Here is a 24,322-nt window from a genome sequence, read left to right as displayed (position 1 = left end):
TGACGTCACGACTGAGGACCAGCCCAGCAGAAGAGATCAGAAGATATATGACGTCACGACTGAGGACCATCCAATCAGAAGAGACATGGCGTCACATCATATGATGCGTAGTGTTCCAAGCAACGACATGACGTCACAATCTTTTGCATTTCACTTCTTATAATAACGTATCATTTAAAATCTTATTTGACCCAACATACATATACATATATCTACATATACTTATAATTTTTCATATTCAGTATTTAAAAGTATAGACAACTCCTGAGTTAGCATCTATGAGGTATAATGAGTTTATTAAAATATTACGAACCCTATAAATCATATGATGCGTAGTGTTACAAGCAACGACGACTTGACGTCACAATCTTACGTATTTCACTTCTTATAAGTAATCAAGTCACTGCCTTCGTCTGCTGAATAGAACATTGTCTTAATAAAGATTTTATTGACCATTTTATTACATACATACATATACCAAAAAGGAAAAGGCATAAAATCATTCCCACCCATTCCATCCCTGAATACACTCCACACCCCTCCACCCTCCCTCCCATCTTAGCACCTCCTAGATGACGGGTCATCCCTGCACCTTGTCCACTGCCCTGGGTCAGAAGCAGTGTCGCAAGACACAGCACATCCACAGCAAGGCCGCTTCATCAAATCGGCGACCCCCCCCTCTCCGTCCCCCCATATAAAGGAGAGGACGGGGAGAAATCCCTTCGGGCTGCGTCAAAATTTTGCTCACACACTACCTCACCCCCCATCCCCCCGTCCATTCCACCTCCTGCATCACAACATCTTCCATACACAACCATTCTCCATTCACCCCTGTCTTCTGTCCTCTCCCGTCCTTCCTCAACAGACATTCCCCTCTTCCCCAAAGCCCCCTTCACCCCATCCATCCATCTCATCCTAGGATGTCCCCTCATGTTCACTCCCCCCACATCTGCCTTCCATACCTCCTTTACTAGCCTTTCTTCACTCATTCTTTCCATGTGTCCAAACCATCCTAATACTCTTTCATCAACCTCCTCATTTCTCACTCTATCTAGCCTAGTAACCCAATCATACTTCTCAGACACTTCATCTCAAACACATTCAAGTTTCTCTCTTCCTCTCTTATGTTCCATGTTTCTGCTCCATACAGTGTTGTTGGCACAATCACTCCTTCGTACAATCTCCTTTTAGCATCCATTCCCAAATGTCTATTCCTCATTACACTTTTTAATCCACCAAGGCATTTACTCGCTTCACTCAATCTACATTCTACCTCCACCTTTTCCTGCCACATTTGCACCCAAGTATCTAAAACTATCCACTTCCTCCAGTCGCTCTCCCTTAATGCTCACTTCCAGATTACTGCCACTTTCACCCCTTGTACATCTCATCACCTTACTTTTACCCACATTTATCTTCAGCTTTCTTCTATCACACACTCTCCCAAACTCTGTCACCAACTTCCTCAATCCCTCCTCCGATCCTGCCACAAGCGCAGTGTCGTCCGCAAACAACAGCTGGCTCACCTCCCACTTTTCTCCATTTTCTTTAACCATCTCCAATCCCTGACCCACTACCCTTGCATTTACCTCTCGCACTACCCCATCCATGTATAAGTTGAACAGCCAGGGTGACATAACGCATCCTTGACGAAGTCCCACCTTTACCTCGAACCACTCACTCTCTCCATTTCTAATCCTGACACAAGCTCTACTACTCTCATAAAAACTCTTGACAGCTCCTAGAAGCTTTCCTCCTATCCCGTATATCCGCATAACCTCCCACAGTGCCTTTCTGTCTACCCTGTCGTAAGCCTTTTCCAGATCCATAAAGGCCCAAAAAACATCCTTCCCCTTTCCTATAGCTTTCTCACATATCTGTCTTACCACAAAAATCTGATCTACACAACCTCTACCCGTCCTAAATCCACACTGTTCCTCACCAATTACTCCCTCTGTTCCTCTCCTAATCCTCTCAATCAAGATCCTCCTATAAGCCTTCTCAACTACACTTAACAAGCTAATCCCTCTGAAACTACTACATTCACACTTGTCCCCTTTTCCCTTGTAAAGTGGAACTATACAAGCACTCCTCCAGTCCTCCGGCACTCTACCTTCTCTCCAGCAAACATTAAATAACCTCACCAACCAGTCCACCATCACTGTACCTCCTTTTTTAAGACATTCTGCATGGCATCCATCCAGACCAGGTGCCTTACCTGCTTTCATCATCTTAACTGCTTCCTTCACTTCATCCTTCCTTATTTCCCCTCCCTTTTCCTCACTCATCACTCTCATTTTCTTAGCATTTCCCACTGCAACTACCTTTCCCTCCCTATCCTCCTTCACATTTAGCAACTCCCTAAAATATTCTGCCCATCTTCCCCTTACTGCCTTCTCCTCCATTATCATCTCTCCATCTGCACCTTTTACCTTTTCTTCTCTATTTGATTCGCCTCCTCTTCCTCTCTTAAATTCTTTACAAAACATCTTTTTATTACTTTCAAAATTTTCTGTCATACTCGTACCCCATTTTACACCTGCTCTCCTCTTTGCCTCCTTTACCTTTTTCTTCACTTCTCTTTTCTTTTCTTTGTACCTCTCATATGACTCCCTCGTCCTATTTTGTAACCAATCTGTGTAAGCTCGCTTCTTCTCTTCTACAACCTTCTTCACTTCCTCATCCCACCATTCACTACCCTTCCTTCTATTTCCTCCTGTCCTTCTTGTTCCACACACCATCTTTGCACACTTTGTGACTCCCTCCTTGAACCATCCCCATTCCTCCTCCACACCTACCTCTACTCTATCCTTCACTCCCTCCCACTCCTCCTTCAGTTTCTTCTTGTACTCCTTCTCCTTTTCCTCTTCATTTAAAGAGTTCACTCTAAGCACCTCCCTACCTTTTGTCCCTTTCCTCTTTCTCCATCTGTCCTCCACTCTCAACTTACCTTCCACCAGAAAATGATCTGATATTCCCCCACCCTCTCCCCTTAGCACATGTACATCCTTAACTCTTCCCATCATAATCCTATTTACCACTACATAGTCCATTAAAGCTCTATCTACCACCCTTCCCTCCACCACCCTCTCCCATGTGTACTTATGCTTGACTTTCTTCCTAAACACTGTATTTGCTATCATCAACTCTCTTTCTAGATACATTTCCACCATCAACTCTCCACTACGATTGTTTCCTGGAACGCCACATTTCCCAACCACTCCATCAATTGGATCCTTTCCTACCCTAGCATTAAGGTCTCCCAGTACTATTACATTTATACTTCTCCCTAAACCCTCTATGCACTCATTTAAATCTATCCTCTCTTATACATGTCGAGTTCAATTTGACTGCAGCTCGGGCTATAATAAACTTCTTGTTGATAGCCTTAGGTTTTCTTATTAAAGATCTCGACTCATCGGTAGCATTTTATTTCGCCTCCCCGATGAGCCGAGATCTTTGATAAGAAAACTTAAATCATCAACAATAAGTTGATTCTAGACCAAGCTGCGATCAAATACACACACATATATATATATATATATATATATATATATATATATATATATATATATATATATAATATATTTATTTATATATATAATAGATAGAAAGTATAAACCTAGTACAATAGGGTGCACTTGCAAGAAATATGGTAGGACAATGGATTCATTGGTTGATGAAATTTTATGTAAAGATTTTTACAACCAATCTTTACTTGTTGGTTAAAATACACTTTAGCAATCTGTGGTACCCATGATGAGTACCTGCTTGTGGTGGCACAGCAAGCTAAATAGCAGAAAGAATAGTCTCCTTGCTGCCTTTAGTTTGTGTGTGTGTGTGTGTGTGTGTGTGTGTGTGTGTGTGTGTGTGTGTGTGTGTATGTACTGTATTTACCTAGTTGTATTTTACGGGAAGGGGAGCTATGCTCGTGGGGTCCCGTCTTCATATCTCATTTTATCTAAACTATTTTTAAATTCATGTATTGTTTTTGCACACACCACTTTCTCATCTAACTTGTTCCAACTGTCTATTACTCTGTGAGGAAAGCTGTTCTTTTTCAAATCTCTTCTATAGCTGTCTTTTTTTTTATTTTCTTTCCGTGTCCTCTTGTATTTCTGTCATCCCATTTTATCAGATTCTCTCTATCAGTAATTTCCATGCCTTTCATGATTCTGTAAATAGCTATCAAATCTCCTCTTTCTCTTCTTTGCTCTAGTGTCTGTAGTTCAAGTTTTTCTAGTCTCTCTTCATATGATAGTTTTGAGAGTGTTGGTGCCAATTTTGTAATTGCTCTTTGTATTCTTTCAATTTTTCTTATACATTTTTTGTACTTGGTGACCATATCGTTGCTGCATATTTCAATCTTGGTCTTATCAGAGTGATTAGGATTTTCTTCACCATTTCTTCATCCAGGTATGTAAATGCAACTTTGATTGTTCTTATTAAATTATAAGTTTCTCCAAAAATCTTATTTATATGTTTCTCAGGTGACATATTATTCATAACAATGACTCCCAGGTCCTTCTCATTTTCTACTTTTTTTATTCCTTCTTCTCCCAATTTATATGCTCCTGTTATTCTGTTTTTGCTTTTTCCAAATTCCATTATACTACACTTTTTTGTATTGAACTCCATCTCCCACTTCCTACTCCATTCCTGTACTTTATTTAGATCTCTCTGTAGTGATTCACAATCTTCTTCAGTTTTCACTCTTTTCAGTAGTTTTGCATCATCTGCAAAGAAGCTCATATAGCTTTCAATTCCTTCATCCATATCATTAATATATATAGCAAACATTATTGGTGCCAGAACTGTTCCTTGCGGAACACCGCTTATTACTTCATCCCATTTTGAGTGCTGGTTTCTTATCACTACTCTCATTTTTCTTTCTTGCAAAAAGTCTTCCATCCAATTTAGTAGTTTGCCCTGTATTCCTCATTCAGTTTCTAATTTCTTAAGCAACTTCTTATGTGGTACTTTGTCAAAAGCTTTCTTTAGGTCTAGAAATGCACAGTCCGCCCATCCATCTCTTTCTTGTATTATATCTATTACCCTTGAATAGAAACATATTAAATTGGTGACGCATGATCGTCCTTGTCTGAATCCAAATTGCCTTGGATTTAACACTTTTTTTTTCTAAATATTTTACCCATCTACTTTTGATAATTCTTTCACAAATTTTTGCTATTGTACTTGTTAGAGAGACTGGTCTATAGTTGGTAGGTTCTTCTTTATTTCCTCCTTTATATATAGGTACTATATTTGCTTTTTTCCAATCTTCTGGAACTTTTCCTTCTTTCAAGGAACTGTTTAGTATGCTATGTATTTTGTCTGCCAGTTCATTCCTGCATTCTTTCAGTATCCAGTTTGCTATTTCATCTGGTCCATGCGATTTTCTGACATCAAGATTACTCAAGTGTGTTAATATTTCATTCTTTGTTACTTCTATTTCTTCCATAGGGGGGACTTTCTCTTTCCATTCGTTCTCTTCAGGTTGTATGTTCTCCCTTGTAAACACTAATTTAAAATGTTTGTTCATAATTTCCGCCATTTCCATTTCCTCAGTGTATTCAACTCCCCCTTGTCTTAATTTCTCCAAGTCTTGTTTGTTTTTCAGTTTATTGTTTACAAATCTGTAGAATAGTTTTGGTTGATCTTTACACTTTTCTATGATATCTTTTTCATATTTTCTCTTTTCCTCTCTGCACGTTTGTACATATTCATTTCTATAACAGGTATATATTTTCCATTTTTCAGGTCTTCTGTCTTTTTTCCATCTGGTCCAGGCTTTGTCTCTTTTGTCTTTTAACTCCCTACAACTTTTGTTGTACCAGCATTTTACATATTCTTTTTCTTGTTTTTGTCTTGGGACATACTTTTCCACTCCTTTTTTGTAAATTTTTGTCAAAATATTCCATTTCTCTTCTACTGTTGTTTCTTCTTTGTATATTTCTTTCCAGTTTTCCTTTTGAAAGAATTCTCTTATTTTATCAAAGTTTTTTTTTCCTACATCATTCTTCCTTTTCTATATTGTTCATTTCTTTTCATATATTTTTCTTCATTAAGTTCCAGTTCAATCAATATGTGGTCACTTTTACTTATTGGTGTTTTATATTCAATTTTGTCCACTATTCTAGGTTCAGATGTAATTATTAGGTCTAGTCTCGATGGCTCTTCTTCATTTCTATACCTAGTGTTCTCCTGTATCCATTGTGTCATTGTATGGTCAGTAACCATCTCAAGTAGAGCGTTTCCCCATGAGCCGTCTCCACCCTTTACTGTCATTTCTTCCCAGCAGATTTCTTTGCAATTAAAGTCGCCCATCATAACTATTCTTCCTCCCTCTTCCATTATCTTGTTTAATGCTATCTTTGTGTCCTCTAACATACTTTTATGTTCACTCTCTTCCCATGAGGCTGTTTTCGGAGGCACATAATTTATCACAAACTTTCTGCTCTTCTTATCTCTGTCTTCTACTTCCATCATTATCATCTCTACTGTATTCTTTCCATATGTGACACACTTCACGTTTATATCCTTCTTAGTCAGGAACATAACTCCACCCCCTTCCTTTTTCACTCTGTTTCTAATCCAATAATTATATGCATCATGTCCTACACTGTTGGGTGGTAGTGGACCTTTTAATTTTGTTTCTACAATTCCCATTATGTCTGGTTCTTTTTCTTTCAAATAATCATTCAGCTCATTCAATCCTGTTATTAATCCATCTATATTTGTGTAAGACACTCTTAGTTTTCTGCCACTTCCATTGTGTTCTCTGTTTCCCTTTTGTTTTTGTTTTCTTGTATGTCGACTTTCTTTAGTTTCATATTCACTACTCTCCAATAGAATCTCTCTTTTTCTGACTCCGTTCTTCTCTCGTTTTTTTCCTTAGCTTCAAGTCTTTTCTGTTTTTCTTCCTCTCTTTCCTCTTTATTCATTTCTCTTTTTATCCATACCTTTTTATATTGTTCATTTGTTGCTAGTTTCCCTGTTTTGGATAAGATATTCTCAGCCGTAGTTTGTGACCTGAATTTAATCTTAATTGATCTGGTCTTGTCTGTACTATATTTCCCGAGCCTAAATTTCTCTTCGATTTGTTTCATTATTTCTGGTTCATTTTCCTGAACTAATTCTAGTAAATTTCTTACTTTTTCATTTTCCTCTTTGATTCTTGTGGTTCTATCTGGGTTATGTTTCTCTTCCATTCCTAATATAATTATACATTTCTTTCTGTCTGCTAAGTCTCTTACTATATTCTCCTTCTGTCTCATCACTTTAATAACTGAGTCTTCAGTTTGTTCATTCATTTGCTGTCTGATTATGTCAGTGAATGCATCTTTGCTATTTTCTTGGATTTTTTCCAACCCTCCTTGTTCTCCTTATTATTCTCCTTTAAGACTTTATTCTCTTCTTTTACTTCTTTTAACTGTTTTTTAATTCTTCAATTTCCTTAGTTAAGTTTTTGTTCGCCTTCTCTAGTTCTTCCAATTTTTCAACTCTCTGCACAATGTTGTTAACGTGACCGAACTTAAATTCCCAGTGCTCGATCATCTTATCGAGTTTCTCTTCTAGTCTTGTTAATCGGGGGGGGGGTGTTTGTGTCCCCCCCCACCTTCTTTAAATCCCTGGAAAATATTCTCATCATCTGTATTGCTCTTATCTATACTTCTAATCTTTACATTTTTTTTAGACATTTCATCATCGCTAAATTGGTCCGGCCCTCGTTTGTTTAGATTTCGTCACTGCCTGCCTGGGCCAAGTCCTCACCTTCCTCATTTCCTTCCATTTCCCTCAGTAATCCCTCCCCTTCTCCTTTTTCCTTACTTTCCCTACACCACGAGCAATTTCCCCCCCATCCTGTAAATACAATAGGTACTTCCTTTGCTTTGGGATCCACGAAATTTCACTTTTTCTTCAGAACGTCGTCTATGCCGTCCGTTCGTTGAAGTGTGTGTGTGCGTGTGTGTGTGTGTGTTATACGGCTTCACCGCATGTGCTAAGTGAGAATCCTACGTCAGGAGCAAGAAACAAGTGCCTGCCGCCGGGAATCGGAGAGGCGTGCGGTCTCGAGCCCACACCTAAGCGACTGCGAGAACAGCACGTTTCCGATTGGGCCATCACTAAGAAGGTGAGATTATTTTCGTCGCGATCTCCGAAGTAATACTCTGGGCACTCAATATTATTATGATGTTAAGTCACCCAATGGGGGAATGGTCAGACCCCATAACACAATACTTCATTAATCATCATATACATAACATTACACAATACTTCATTAATCCTCACATACATTAGTAAAGCACAAATCGGTTATATAAATACTAATAACTAAGTTAATGTTATATCATGGTTACTACATCACAGCGATGAAGTAATATAATCTTATTAGTAACCATCGTCCCTATTTCAGAGAGTGCATCTGAACAGTTCTGTAACTTGACTTAAAATTGACTGAAAGTAAGATCCAAAGTTCAAAGTAAAGGATTTACAATCAGTCGTGGAAATATTTAAGAAGCTGGATGTTAAATGCTAAAGCTGACTGTAAACCGTAAGAAATAAGTATAATTGTGTATTACAATTACTTGGAAAATGTTTAGTAAATATGAAAATATCATACGAGGTTCCCTGTTTGTATGTTTACAACACAAAATTTACAATATGTGTACAATTCCAGCTATGATCTACGATACGAAAAAGGAGAGGTGGTGGAGCAAGAGTGTTACTGACTAGACGCCGCGAGAGGAGAAACGTTTAGTAACAGGAAATTTAGAAGGTTAGGCGAGGCAATTGTGCAGTAGTGAACTCCGATTATCTGATCGATTGTAAATAACCATAAAGAAGGTCCTACCATCACCCAGTCAGGGTGCAATGATAATAACAAATAGATAAGATGAATAAATTAACAATTACACTAACAATAATAAAAATCATTTAGAGTATAATGTATGTACTAGACACAAACAGATTCCCATATTATCTACAATTGAACTTTATTCTAATTTGTTTTCAAATTTGCAAGGTAATTTTTATTTCAATTTCAGCTTTAAAATCTATATAGAATGTTATTACTATTATTAACCCCATATAATAAAAACAACATTGAAAAGCTGTAGAGTATTCAGACATGTCAATGTAATTATTTTCTGGAATTTATACAGAAAAAAATACACGGTCTCATTTGTCTGCAACCACAGATTAAACCGACTAGCAAAACGCAATTGGAAATTATGCTCCTACTCTAAATCTATTACCCGTCAATCCCTATTCCCAGCATTATAAATATAAATACGGTCCTGATAGTTTCATAAATCATCTTGGCAGTTTATTATAACTTCCTTTACAGAATAGAGCTTTACTTTCAGAGGCATACCTGATGAACAAAGCAGATTTAAAATTAGCAGTTCTAGAACGATCAAGAATACTGTATTTACATTTTAGAAGTTTCCACATCTCAATGCCAAATTTGAAGGTGACGCCAATCTATTACGTCGTCTGCAAAAGTGAAAGTCGTATATGGGGTTGAAAGGGGTATTTAGGATATGGAAACAATATACTTTATGTTGACACTATAAAGTCCTTGATAGTGTAAACTTAGACTCTTTCTGGAATTTGTAGTATGAGATTCTGTATTCAGAGTGTAAGATAAAGTACTATAGTAAAACTTGATCTAAAAATAATACTTTTATATATTTTGTCAAAATATCAATACAGAATTACCTTAGTATATTTTTTATAACTTCATTTATATATAAAATTAATCTAGTGGAATTAAATGGAACAAACTTTTGAATAAATTCGTGTAGGAAATGGCCACATAAGGATCCAATATTACTGGAACATATAAGCGCTATGTAACTCAGTTAGACACCTCTGCTGTTTCTTGACGAGTGTGAGACAAAAACAAATCATTTAGTTTAACTTTTCTTATTAATTTGTTGCATCATTGTAAGACCACAAGGTAAGAAAAACACCATAGATTACTTCCCATACTGTAGATTACTGATATAAGTCATTAAATTTTAGAAAAGGTGGCCTATGAAATGGCCGGCCTTGACTTGCAGATGACATGTCACACTCGTGGATACAATGTTTATAGATAAGGGCCTTAGAAATGTAATGCTCTAATGTAAATAATGTGTTCAGTTTTATTCTGAGTTATTCTTATTTCGAATGCGCTATACCACCAAGTATTCTAGTATGATATGCTGTGATGTGTGGCATCTCTCCGCTAGAAATGTAACCATGGCATGAATTTGTCAGGTTTCATGGAATTGTTGCGACATAAAGTAAAGTGTATGTCTAATTATCATGCGTTATACTACTGGTGGCATGAAGAAGCAATTTTTCAAGGTTTTGGTAACCTCAGAAAGCTAAGTAGAGGAAGAGATGTGTTAGTTGAGGGTGTGTGTTGATGGATTGTTGAGGCTTAGAGCAGGTGGTTTGAAGTAAATAGGCCTCTGTAAGTATATTGCTAGATCCAACTTAAGAGAGCAGTTCATTGGTATCAGACATAAATAGAGTATTATAGTAGATTTATTTTGGATTAGTTGATATATAATATATTCCAACAGAGTTAATAGTTGTGTTGTTGATTTACTGGAATATTGATATGCCATTTGACAGTTATGGCTTAGGCAGAAAGAGATGTTGCCAAATTAGTGATTTTACATCCAGAAATTGGGCCTGCATATTAGGTGAAAGGCGAATTATTATTTTTTCAAAGTAAGTTGTCAGTATTTCTTTGTCTTGTGAGATGTTGGTATGAGGACAGTGCAGCTTTTTTGAGGTTTGGGTATTAAATTTGACTTTAAGTAGGTTATGCATAATAGTTATATGTCATATACATTTAAAGGGGTGTTTCTGTTTTGTTTACAGATTAATTAAGAATAATATTGCCAACATGATCAAAATATCTTTCATTTTTTAAGGCCTCTGGCAAGGTTAAGTTAGGTTAGAGGAAAAGTGTGGCTTCATGTTGGCAGGGACTTTAAAAATATCATTCCACTAGTATTGATATTGAATATTGGATGCATAGCAACTGATATTGTTATCAGAAATGGTAATATAGTTTTTTAATTTCACAATTAATATATGAGGGCAGTTTGTGTTAGGTGTGAAGAAGGAATGGACATGAAAGTGTGTATTTTGTCTTTGGTATGTTACTTAGTAATTGTGTATGAAATAGTGACGGTATGGGTAAAGAAGTACCTGAGCTTAGTTTATATAAATATATATTATATATTATTTTTTATTTTATTTATTTTTTATTTATTTATTTATTTATATTTTTTTATTTTTTTTCAAAATTTGGGAGCAGATTGATCTAGATTGAACATTGTCAAAAATTGTATCTTAAATTATACATAAAGAGGTTAGATTGATCTTGCATTTATGAAAACTAGGTGATTTAGGTCAGGTTCAGAAAAGTAAATTGTGATAAAGGTTACTCAATACCCGTAATCCAGGAGGTGCCAAGATGCGAAGGAGGGAAGAGGGTAGAGGGGAGTGGAGTATGTAGGGGATGGAATGGGTGGGAGTGGTTTCTATGCCTTTGTCTTTTGGCTACCTCCTGTGTAAGGAGGGAAAAGCCTTTGGTATATGTATATATGTACTTAATACTGTAATATGGAAATCATAAGGTTTGCATCACTCATTGTGTTTCAACATTTTAAGTGTTTTCAGCCGGATTGCTAGAATTGGCCAAAGGTCCATTCCTCTTGTAATAGGGTTGACCATGCTGAAGGACGTACTTGTATCATAAATAAAAGTTGTTCAATCATCCCTCCCATCTTGGTGGCTTAGGGCTGAAAATTTGCCCTAAAATTGTATAGAGCCAAAATGTCCAAGGTGTACCCATAATCACGAACTTTCTAAATGTAAATATATATATATATATTTACTTGCATATATTTATATATAAATGTAAATAAATAAAAATTAATAAATAAATAAACCATATAGATAAGAACTATGCAGATAAATGATAGATATGATAAATAACATTGAGTGTCTTGTATCAAGAAATATATCAAGCGGAAATTAAGAATATCATGGGCGGGTTCTAGGATAAGATTATAATACTTCAGCTAATACTCGGGTAATTGGAAGTAAAACACCATAGAAGTGAAATAATTAAAGAAATCATAAAATGTTTCAGCAGGGGAGTGGCTATTATTAAATAATTAGAAATTTGTGAACACGTAGAAAATGGAGTGAGGGCAGTGAAAATAACTACTTGTACTTGTTGTCATTATTTAACAGGTTCAACTCAGCCAATGGCACTCAGCAGGACTGTTCACGTATAATTACATCATAGAGCATATGATTCACAAATGGTTCATGTCGTCAAGGTTATCAGTCTGAGAATAAATATGTCTTTAATTACTTCTTAAAAATTTTCATGTTCTCAATTTATTTAATGTCAAGAGGAAGTTGGTATTATTTTAGTTCTGCACACCTACATGATATAGCATTAGAAAATTAAGTATTAATTTTGTGAATTATAATACATGAACGTAATATGTGATTTTCTTGGTGGAAATAAAAAACAAAAAACTTTGCTTCAAGCGAATTTAGTCACGAATGAAGCTACTAGAATACAGTCCAGACGCCATGCCAGTCCAGCCACTATCGGATGATAGCTTTCGCATTGTGGACCGGATGTTCTCCAACTCCAGTTGATGTTAATAAGCACTGTTACAAAGACAATAGGGCTTCCTTGGACTTAATGAGAGAACACGGGGTTCTGTTAATTGCCTGAGGTACAAAAATAATCAGGCCGTCAACATCCATGACGATGACAATGACCAGGATGATCTTTAGAATTTGAGGTACTGTACTGAATTACTGAATATAGGTTAGGTTAGAATAGACTAATTTATCATCCTTTCATTTCTTTGACCTCGGCATCTATCAAAACAAACATGGGATATCATTCAGCTGCTGCAAATTAGTTAGTAAATAGGTTTTAGCGACTTTTGTTATTCATTTCTGCCAAGAAAATCACATATTACATTGATCTTTTATAATTTACAAAATTAATACTGTAATTTTCTCTTGCTATATCGTGTACGTGTGCAGAACTAAAATTTTACCAGGAAGTTTATTGTAGAATCTTGGAGCAGCAGACTAAAAGTGCGAAAACCTACAGTCAGTGAAAATCTTGGTTCAAACAGTGTTAGTCGAGCAGTTGCTTTCTGGGTATTGATATTTTCTTCTGTTGGTTGAATTATGTGCAAAATTTTTCTTAAATATGATGGTGAACCAGTATGCAGTACTTGATGAGTTAAAACACAAATTTTGAAAATAATTCTGGCTTTAACAGGCAACCAGTGTAAGTGAATCAACACAGGAGTGATCCTACCTCTCTGTGGAATATCCCTAACAAGCCTTGCAGCTCTATTTAAAATAATTTGTAACTTTTTCAGTTGTATCTTGATCAAATTACAGTAAATTGAATTGCAATAATCGACTACTAATAACACAATTCATCACAAGTTTCTGAACAGAACTCTCGTTTAAATATTTTTCAACGGATGCAGTGTTCTTTAAATGGTAGTCAGCAATTCTTACAATGTTATTAATTTAAGCATTTAGAGACAAATGACCGTCACAAACTTTATCAACAGTACTTACAGGACCACCATTTACATTCAAATCAATCTTACCAAAATTTCTTAGTCCATCTTATCTTCCAAGTAATATATATATTCAGTCTTATCTGAATATAATCTTAACTGTCTAAAGTCCATCCATTATTTAACCACGTCAGTACAATGACACCCACGTAGGTGTCATGAGGCGTGAGTAGGTACACAAGGATGCCGGCATCAGCATTTTGATTATACAGTATATCTTTTTGCAGTTGTACATGAGTTAACCCGAGATTCTGTGAACTGGTTTGATCATGTTTTCGATGATTATTATTACTCAGAGTAAAAGAGAACGAGTAATATATCAGTGACTTTATATTTTATAATGCAAGTAGTGTGATGAATCATACATTTGGCAGCTGATGCTGCTCGCAAAATTTTGAGTTGTACTGAAGTGGTTAACACTCATCAAAACACTATTCAGTTTCTCAACAGTGCTCTCAATATCAGAAATAGAATTGGGTGTCATCAGCATATAGTCTCTTACACCATGTCTTTCCAAAACTTCAGATAAACCAATTGTATAGATACAAAAAAGAACTGGACACCTCAGGCCAAGGTTTCAGTTTATGAAAAAGAATTACCAACTTGTACATACTATGTCCTATCCTTGATATAACTATGTAAATATTGCAGTGCCTCATCAACAATATTTTAAATCATTTAAAAGTATCTCATGGACAACAGTGTCAAAAGCAGCACTGATATCAAGCAAAACTAATATCCCGCATTTGAGGAGCCGCGTGCTGTAGGGGCTCAAGCGCCAAATTAGGAATTCCAAGTAATTGAGTGTTAAAGTATGGGTACATATTACGGACATTGTTTACGCGTAAAAATCAAACTGTAATATATCATTTGAAAGCTTTCGAACAGATCTTTTTTGCTATGTGTTATTAATAATTTTATTGTTTCATATTATTATAGAAATATGAAAATTTATACACATATACAGTGGCCGCGAAAAGTTTGGGCACAAAATTATAGGCGCCCCAACTTTCCCCTAAACTCAAAACATGCGAAAAATACAACTTTCCACCCAAACTTTTCGCTATTTTTCAATGCTAGCGTTTGTACCCGTATTTAGCCGAGACAATACACACTATTTGGCAACTCTGTTTAGGCGCACTCGATGTCACATGGAGTCAGTTTCTAAACATCTCTCACGGAGAGTAGTCTTTTTTTTGCGGTGGTCTCTGTTTTTGTGCCTTGATATCTCCGTAATGGGAAGTGGTAAAGAGCTGGAAAGAGACACAGTTGTTACAATCATAACCCTCCTTATAGAGGGTTATGATTGTAACAACTGTGTCTCTTTCCAGCTCTTTACCACGTTCCCATTACGGAGATATCAAGGCACAAAAACAGAGACCACCGCAAAAAAAAGACTACTCTCCGTGAGAGATGTTTAGAAACTGACTCCATGTCACAACGAGTGCACCTAAAAATACTTGCCAAATAGTGTGTATTGTCTCGGCTAAATACGGGTACAAACGCTAGCATTGAAAAAGAGAGAAAAGTTTGGGTGGAAAGTTGTATTTTTCGCATGTTTTGAGTTTAGGGGAAAGTTGGGGCGCCTATAATTTGGCGCCCAAACTTTTCGCGGCCACTGTATGTATGATTCCCAATATGTGTGGCATGTAAATAAACATTCAAAATGGAAGGTAAATACATGTATAAAATATGTAATATAGTACCAGTTTCATTGTCCATTGTAATTATTTTTAATTATTATTATTATTATTTTTTTTTTTTTTTTTTTTTTTTTTTTTTTTTTTATATACCAGACAGAGACAAATCGCAATAAATACATGAAATTCACACAATATTAGTCACACTAACCATTCCAGGGAAGATGTTGTGCCCACGAAACTTGAATAAGGGGGGGGGGGATTAGTAATCGAGGAAGTCGTCCGGCCCCTCATGCACGTCTACCTCACTCTCCCTTCCTTCCTGGGACTCGAAGAGCTCGTTGTAGAATGACCTGTATTCACCAGGAACAAACTTCAGAAGATCCTTCAAATCAGATGTCTTATCCTTAGTGAGAGGAACACCACGGGGGTACTTCAGGGGCAGGTCAACGTTGCTTAAGTCAAACCTTGGGTCGTACTCCCCCTTCTTTTTCTGCATGACCCACAGAAAATCATCCTGTTCTTCACAAAACCCCTTCATCACCATGATGCCCCTTCGCTCCTCATTAGAGACAGTGAGGACCTTAGCAGACTTGAACCCGGACTGAGCCTGCTTGGCCTTTGAAACTTGCGCTCCCAAGACGGTGAAGTCGAAGAAGTGGGTGGAGTCCATGGGAATGACGATGAATGGCTTCTTCTCACTCGCTGTCTTCATGATGTCCATGTAGTGTTTGGGGGTGTAGATCTGATGTCCACGTAGTTTTAACTCCAAACGCCCAAAGTCACGGTCACATGGCATGTAAGAATGACCTGGTTCCATGTAGCGGTGTTCAATCCTGGTTAGTAGTCCGGAGTGGATGAGCCTGAGGTAGTAGGAGACAAGGTTCACATTCTTGTTCTGGACGGAACAGTTGTCGGTGAAAACAATAAGCTTCTCAACCCCATCGTCCATGAAGTGAGACAGGTAATACTGAAGACAGCTGCAGACCTCTGATGACCCCCTCTTCGCCTGTCCCTCGTGCCACACAAAAAAGTACCCCTGCTTGGTCTTGAGATTGTGAATCCCCAGGTTGTATGTCCATAGCTTCCTCTTGTAGTACTGTGCACCCGATGTAAGTCTAGGGGTAGGGAGGGTCTGCTGAAGATCAATGGCAATACACGCAATCTTCGGGTTTTTTTCTGCACCGTAGGCCTTGAGAAGTCTCTGGGCAACCTTAGCGTGGGCGTCATGGACGGTCTTCTGAGCCTTGAGTATTTCCTTCTCCGTGAATTTTTTCTCGTCCGTCAGCATCTTGAACTTGATTGCGTACTCATCACAAAAGTTACAGGTTGCTTGGGGTGGAGTAGTGCCGATGTTAAACTCACTGCTGAAAATATCACGAAACATGTGTTCATGTACCACAGAATTAATTAACTGCTTCTCCTCGAGGTCGTCCTTGTAGGCCTTGTACAGCGAGATGAGAGTACTGCCAGGGGGGAGGTACTTCCGGTTGGGGGCCTTTGTACGACTGTAATGCGAAGAACACAGTGGTAAGGCCTTAATAAAGTTACGCACCAGGTCTTTTCTTACATCAGCAACTTGGTTCCACTTTACTGTACTTCCCCGTTTGTCTGCTGTAGGAGTTCCTGTAGGCGAGGCTTTGGTCTTCACTGAAACGTTCCTTACACGTTTATCACTGATGCCGTGAATGTTGAGAAAGGCTGTCTTACAAACAATCACAACCATCCCACTCACTAACACGGAATAGTTGCGTGTGCACTGTCTCTTGGACTCGGTAGACCCATCCTGCTTCTTCCTAGGACGCTTCACAGGTGTCTCAACTACTCGAAAGGCAAGGTAGATACTCTGGGCATCGTGGTTTGCTAGATCCCAGTAAGCTTTGAAGATTGCTTCCACGTTGTCATCCCCTAGCCTGGTGAAACACTTATCAGGGCAAGAGCAGGGACTCCCAACCCTCCTTTCCCCAACTTGCTTTTTGGTGGTGTGGCTGGTGTACGCCTCACCCCTGTTACATTTCGCCTTATTTTGGTTCTTTATCCACTTATCAGGACACCGTTGCCGCTTGCGTGACTTAGTAGAAGCCTCTTCTTCATGTTCTGATGCACTGGAGCTGTTATCAGACGATAAATCCATGGTAAGAGTGGAAAATAACACAACACTCGCGAAAGCACGTGTAGCTTAGCGGGAACGTGACATCGTGACTATACCTCGGAGAACGTGATTGGCCGGGTGAGTGGGTGTGCCTGAATATGGACCGCTCATTGGCCGAGCACTTGAGCCCCTATGCACCGCTACCGACAAAGTCCTCTGCTCAAAAAACAGGTTTCAGTATGCAACTCTAACCCCTCGATACAGTGGGAATAAGGTATGTAATCCTATCCCAGTCTATTGCCCCATGATCTAGAAGAGATGGAGCACCTAGAACATGCAAAAACCTGAGATCGCGGGAACTGGCGCTTGAGCCCCTACAGCACGCAGCTCCTCATTTGTCCTCATCCATTATTTCCAGTACATCATTAACAACAGAGCACACTGTAGTCTCCATAGTGTACAATTGCCTATAAGTTGACTGTCAATCAGGTAAAGCATGAACTTGCTCCAGGTAGTCAGTCAACTGCTCAAGCGTCATGTATTCTAGTAATTTAGATACACAAGATAAAGTTGAAACTGGTCTATCTGAGTTTAAACTGACAGTCAAATGAACCCGTCAATATTGGTGTAACAATTGCTGTTTTCTCAGATTTAGGAAATTTGCACATGGATATACAGTGAGTCGTCCTTAAACGGTAATTCTTTATCTGGTAAATTCGTAGTTACGGTATTTGGTAATTACTACCCTCGATTCAATTTACAGTAAGAAAAATTCATAGATATGGTATCCGCTCATGTTTTGGAGGTAAAATTAGATATTTTGAAGAGGAAAGAGCAGGGAAAAGGTACGTCTGCATAAGTAGAAACTTCAGTTTGGTATACGGTAATTTCAATTTGCAGTAAGGTTTTCAGGAACACATATGTACTGTATAACGAGGACTCACTGTACTAGCATTTACCAATGTCAATATAATATCTATAAGACAAGAGAAGTTTTCTGCTCCAACCAATTCTGATATTGGCTTTGGATTAATAGCAATGTGTTTTCTTAGATCTGTTTATCACTTGAATAATAGTATCTCTGTTTACTGTCTTAAAATGTGGCAATATAAGTTCAGTAACAGCTGCCACCACAGCCAAGGAATGCACATTAACAAACCCACTCAATACATTTCCAGTCTTATTTCCAAAAAAACTATAATGTCCTCAGCCAGGTAAAAATCACTGAAACCATCAGGGAGTTTCTTCTTTTTCACATTTCCACTTAATCCGTTTAAAAATCTATATAACTGTGCTACATCTGATCCCGCTTCATGAATTTTCAAATTGTAATATTCACTTTTCCTTCTTACCAGGTAATTATATTGATTCTTTATACTTTTGAATTCTTGAAATGCATTATTAGTCTTGAACCTGTACTATTTACTTTTTTTTTTTTTTTTTTTCTCTCCAGTTGTCACCATTAAACCATGATGACTTATCCTTGACTGTTATTACTTTTTCTAGCTGATGACATTGATCATCAAATTATTTTTTAATTACAATGTTATAAACACTCATAATACAGTCCACACACTCAGATCTCAGTAATGAATATTGTGAATACACAACATATTTAGTTCAACATCCATTCTCTGAGTTACCACATCAATAAATGCTACAGAAGAAAATTCAAATTTATTTCTAAAAGATATTCTCTTAATTACTCTTGACTTTGGAAGATGTAAGTTAAAAGTTTTGAACTTATGGACTGGTGAAATATTACATTTTTCTTGTACAGCAACATTAGTTATTAGATTTACTGACATATTAAATTTACTAATATATCTCCTATAACTAGATCCAAAATATGACCTTTGGTTAAAGTTGGAGTCCACACATTATTCAACAACTGATAGGAATCTAATAATTCTTTAGACCTAATGGCATTAGTTATCTAAATCATCCATCCATGTTAAAATCACCAACAATAACCACTTGTAAAGAAACCATATCAATCAAATCCAACAAAGAAACAAATTCCCCTAAAAATACACTAACATTTGATGATAGAGATCAATAAACAACCACAAAAGACACCCACTGATTATTACACTTAAAATTCACCTCCATATACTCAAAACTGGTTACAGTTATTCTCCTTATGCTTTTTAAATAAGAATAAGCATTTGACACAGAAATACCAAAATCACCTGAATCTTCCTCATGAAGAGCATGAAGGAAAGCGTGTGTAGGAGTCATCTCATTAATCTTTGAATAATCAAAATTGTGCGGCCATGTTTCAGCCATAGCCATCACATCAAACATCTTATTAAGCAAGTCTCTAATTCTAGGTGTTTTGTTCCCAACAGATTGAATATTTACAAAGCCACAAATAATAGATTCAAAGTTAATATCTATAAGCAGTGATTGCTGCTAAACCAAGAATTTCAGTTTCAAAAGCTTTACAGTAACTAGAATTTACTCTATGTTCAGTGTCTGTATGCTTTTGTCATACAGAGTTTACATTTAGAAGAATTAGAAGAACAATTCTTAGTCTCATGATTCTCAGAGCAAATACCACATATTCTATCCTGATCCATAAACTTACAGTTGTTCTCCACATGGCCATACCTTTGACAATAGAAACAAGTCAACACATGGTACCTATCATGTACAACATACTTTCCCCATTGTAACATAACTTTGTCTTCATTATCATGAATGGCTTTACATACCTACCTCTAGTGTACACTTAAAGATATAGTGGGCAGTATGCCCTGCTGCTTGCTTTTTTAATACAAACTTTATCTTAGTGTTAACATCAGAGACAGACTCTAAGTACAGATTTCTTTCTATCATTCTGAACATTACACACTAATTTTTGGCTGCAATTTGCCAACTTTTCTTGCCATTGCACCTGTAACACAACTTTGCACTAACCTTGCAGTATTATCTTTAATAGTTAATATTTTGGCTATCAAATTATAGAAATTGATATTTGGCACTAAGACTCGGATATTATTGTTAGGTTACCATCTAACTCATTTGGCATAAAGACCCACCCGGTACACAAGGCCAGTACAGTATTTGAATATGGTAGAATAGGGTCTTCACATAAAGTGATGGCAATCACAAACAAAAGGTGACTTTGTCAGTTATTAGAATGCTATAACCGTGGAAACAAATCCATTACAGCAATAACACTAATGCACAGTTACCCTAATATGGTAGAATAACGATTTTGTCATTAACCACTTCGGTATTGGCTGCCTACGTAGCCATCATGAGGTGCGAGTGGGTACACGAAGAGGCCAGCGTTGGTGTCTTGATTATATATTTTATTTGTAGTTGTACATGAGTTAGCCCCAGATTCTGTTAACTGGTTTGATCATGTTTTCTGTGTTTATTAGTACATACATACTTATACCAAAGGCTTTTTCCCCCTTACAAGGGAGGTAGCCAAAAAGAAAAAGGCATAAAAACCATTCCCACCCATTCCATCCCTAATACACTCCACTCCCCTCCACCCTTTCCCTTATCTTGGCACCTCCTGGATAACGGGTCATCCCTGCATCTTGTCCACTGCCCTGGGTCAGAAGCAGTGTCGCAAGACACAGCAAGTCCACAGCAAGGCCGCTTCATTAAATTGGCAATCCCCCCTCTCCATCCCATCATGCAGAAAAGGAGAAGGGGAGAAATCCCTTCGGGCTGCGTCAAATTTTGCTCACACATACTACCTCACCCCCCATCCCCCCACCCATTCCACCTCATGCATCACAACATCATCCATATACAACCATTCCCCATTCACCCCTGTCTTCTGTCCTCTCCCGTCCTTCCTCAACAGACATTCCCCTCTTCCCCAAAGCCCCTTTCACCCCATCCATCCATCTCATCCTAGGTCGCCCCCTCATGTTCACTCCCTCCACATCTTTTACTAGTCTTTCTTCACTCATTCTTTCCATGTGTCCAAAACATCCCAATACTCTTTCATCCACCCTATCACCCAACTCCCTTACCACCTCTGTTCTCCTTCTCACCTCCTCATTTCTCACTCTATTCAGCCTAGTAACCCCCATCATACTTCTCAGACACCTCATCTCAAACACATTCAAACTCCTTCTCTCTTATGTTCCATGTTTCTGCCCCATACAGTGCTGTTGGCACAATCACTCCTTCATACAATCTCCTCTTAGCCTCCATTCCCAAATGTCTATTCCTCATTACACTTTTTAATCCACCAAGGCATTTACTCACTTTTCTCAATCTACATTCTACCTCCACCTCCACTTCACCCTTTCCTGCCACATTCGCACCCAAATATCTAAAACTATCCACTTTCTCCGGTCGCTCTCCCTTAATGCTCACTTCCAGTCTGCTGCCACTTTTACCCCTTGTACATCTCATCACCTTACTTTTACCCACATTTATCTTCAGCTTTCTTCTTTCACACACTCTCCCAAACTCTGTCACCAGCTTCCTCAATCCCTCCTATCCTGCCACAAGTGCAGTGTCGTCCGCAAACAACAGCTGGCTCACCTCCCACTTTTCTCCATTTTCTTTAACCATCTCCAATCCCTGACCCACCACCCTTGCATTTACCTCTCGCACCACCCAATCCATGTATAAATTGAACAGCCAGGGCGACATAACACATCCCTGATGAAGTCCCACCTTTACCTCAAACTACTCACTCTCTCCATTTCTAATCCTGACACATGCTCTACTACTATTGTAAAAACTCTTGACAGCTAATAGAAGCTTTCCTCCTATCCCATATATCTGCAAAACCTCCCACAGTGCCCTCCTGTCTACCCTATCATAAGCCTTTTCCAAATCCAGAGTAAAAGAGAACAAGTAATACATCAGTGACTTTATATTTTATAATGAGAGTAGTGTGATGCAAATTACATATAGGAGCTGATGCTGCAGTACTGAAGTGGTTAATTGGTGCAGTCCCCTAAATTGACACAGTAATGTCTTGTACATAATAATGATGATAATAATTATTGCTTTGAATTTCATGGACTGGAAGCCTGCAGCCTCACAGGTGCTGGTGGTGGTCCTTGGGTTATCCCACATATCATTGTGGGAAGAAACTTTGGACTGTATTATGTGTTGTATAAGTGTGGGACTGTTTCAATGTCAACAGCTGAAAGTAAGAAAAAGGGGGAGTGGTCACCAATTGGCAGTTCGCCATGTGTGAAAAGATGCAAGAAATACAGTTGAAGTTAATAGAAATCTTGGGTCTTGTCTGGAGACCAGTTGTTAGGGGCTCTGGGCTGGACCCAGTGGCAGATACAGATTTTTTTTTTTTTTTTTTTTTTTTTTTTTTTTTTTTTTTTTTTTTTTTTTTTTTTTTTTTTTTTTTGGGGGGGGGGGGGAGGGTGGCTGAACTATGTAGGAGTAAGTGGGAAGCGAGTGATAGCAAGCAAAGTGACCAGAATCAGCTGGGGGATTTGAAATGTGAACAATTTTAGAAGCATTTTGAAGCTATTTTCAAAGGTATATTGAGGAAATGGTCAATAAATTAGATTGCAATGGTAAAGAACTTTATACACTCGCACATACATGGCTCTTCCTGAAAAGTAGAATACAACTATGGCAAAAAATAAAACTGCCACTTCAAGTTTTTCCATCCCTCTTTCCCAGGGTTGCGCTACAGCATCATACGAGATCACCTCGACCAATCAGCATTCATTGCCATTGTGACACCATCATACGATGCTCTATCTAACTGAAACTGACAAAAGCCAATTGCACTCCAACACCACCATGACGCGGTCATATGAGTACTTACAGGTCCAGTTCGGACTTCGGACAGTGTCATTTAAATCCAAAATACATTAGATATATATGGCATATGTCTCTCATCTTCTGGAGAAGTACTAAATTTTGTAGCCTACTGATATTTCTCTTGATGTGTGGATATGGATGTCTCACAGGGAATTGGGGATAGGTTGTTCTATGGACTTGAATTATTGGGGCTGATAACAGTTACAGCTGAGAATCAAAAATATGTATAGAATTCAAACTAGTGGCCATAGCTGTTTCTTTGGGGCCACAGGTCTCTTGCATGAGAGAAATGGGACAACAGATTGATTCAACCTCCATAGTGTCATCAACTTGGGGCCAGCATTTGCTGAGTGAGTCACATGGCTGTGCTGCTACAACCGGTATTGGGTGATAAAGTAGGTTATTTGTTTTGGTTCCGCTCATACCATAGGAGCTCAAGGTTTGATATATGTTTGTTAGAGTGATACTTCATTATCCTCAGGAGGGATTTACTCTAAAGGCATAAAGGTTTTCTTAAAGTTGAAGATAGTGTTGTGAGTCCTGCATTGATGTGATACTTGAAAGCCATGGGGGGGTCTCCTGGAAAAAGGATCTGGAGCAACAGATTGATTAATTGCCAATTGTTGGTGCAAAGTAGAAAAAACAATAGTTGTACAATTACATTCAAATTTTTTGAGAGTCAGCAGTGTAAGAATTGACTGCTAAAAGGGCAGCATCAATATACAAGCTGAGATCAGTGAGTTGTCAGACATTTCTGGTATCAATAACACTGGCCTGCGAAGTTTCAAAGGTAAAGCATCTGATAACTGATTCTAGGGTAATTTGCTATGCAGAATCTAAAAATCACACTCATTTTGTTCAATCAGGTCACGTTTTTGAGATACGAGGCGGTAAAAATAAATAAAAATGCCATTTAGTGCTATTTATTCCCTTTAATTTTGGAAAAAATTCTTGACAAAAGAAAAAAAAAATTCTTGCATAGTTCAGAAGATAAAGAGGATATATTACAGAAAATCTAATCATGGATGAAGGGCCTTTTCAGTGACTTTCTCCTGTGTTGGGCAGCCACCACGTCTCGTTTCAAACACCAACAGTAGTCCGCAAGAAAATTCACATCCCACCGGCCTTGGTAGCGTTCTTCCATGACACGAATATCCTGGTGGAAACGT

General features: G+C 37.9%; 1 protein-coding gene across 1 annotated transcript in view; it reads left to right on the top strand.

The window, feature by feature from the left end:
- Positions 1–9,843: 9,843 nt before the first annotated feature.
- Positions 9,844–24,322, top strand: part of Kap-alpha1 (karyopherin alpha1) — a 49,673-nt gene continuing 35,194 nt past the window's right edge. Inside the window, exon 1 of the mRNA XM_076184830.1 lies at positions 9,844–9,964. The gene's annotated coding sequence lies outside the window, so the exon portion shown is untranslated. The remainder of the gene's footprint in view (positions 9,965–24,322) is intronic.

The sequence above is a fragment of the Oratosquilla oratoria genome, chromosome 5, assembly GCF_046742065.1.
Source record: "Oratosquilla oratoria isolate Oo_2021 chromosome 5, ASM4674206v1, whole genome shotgun sequence".
Classification (NCBI taxonomy): domain Eukaryota; kingdom Metazoa; phylum Arthropoda; class Malacostraca; order Stomatopoda; family Squillidae; genus Oratosquilla; species Oratosquilla oratoria.
This window is presented reverse-complemented; position numbering and strand designations above follow the sequence as displayed.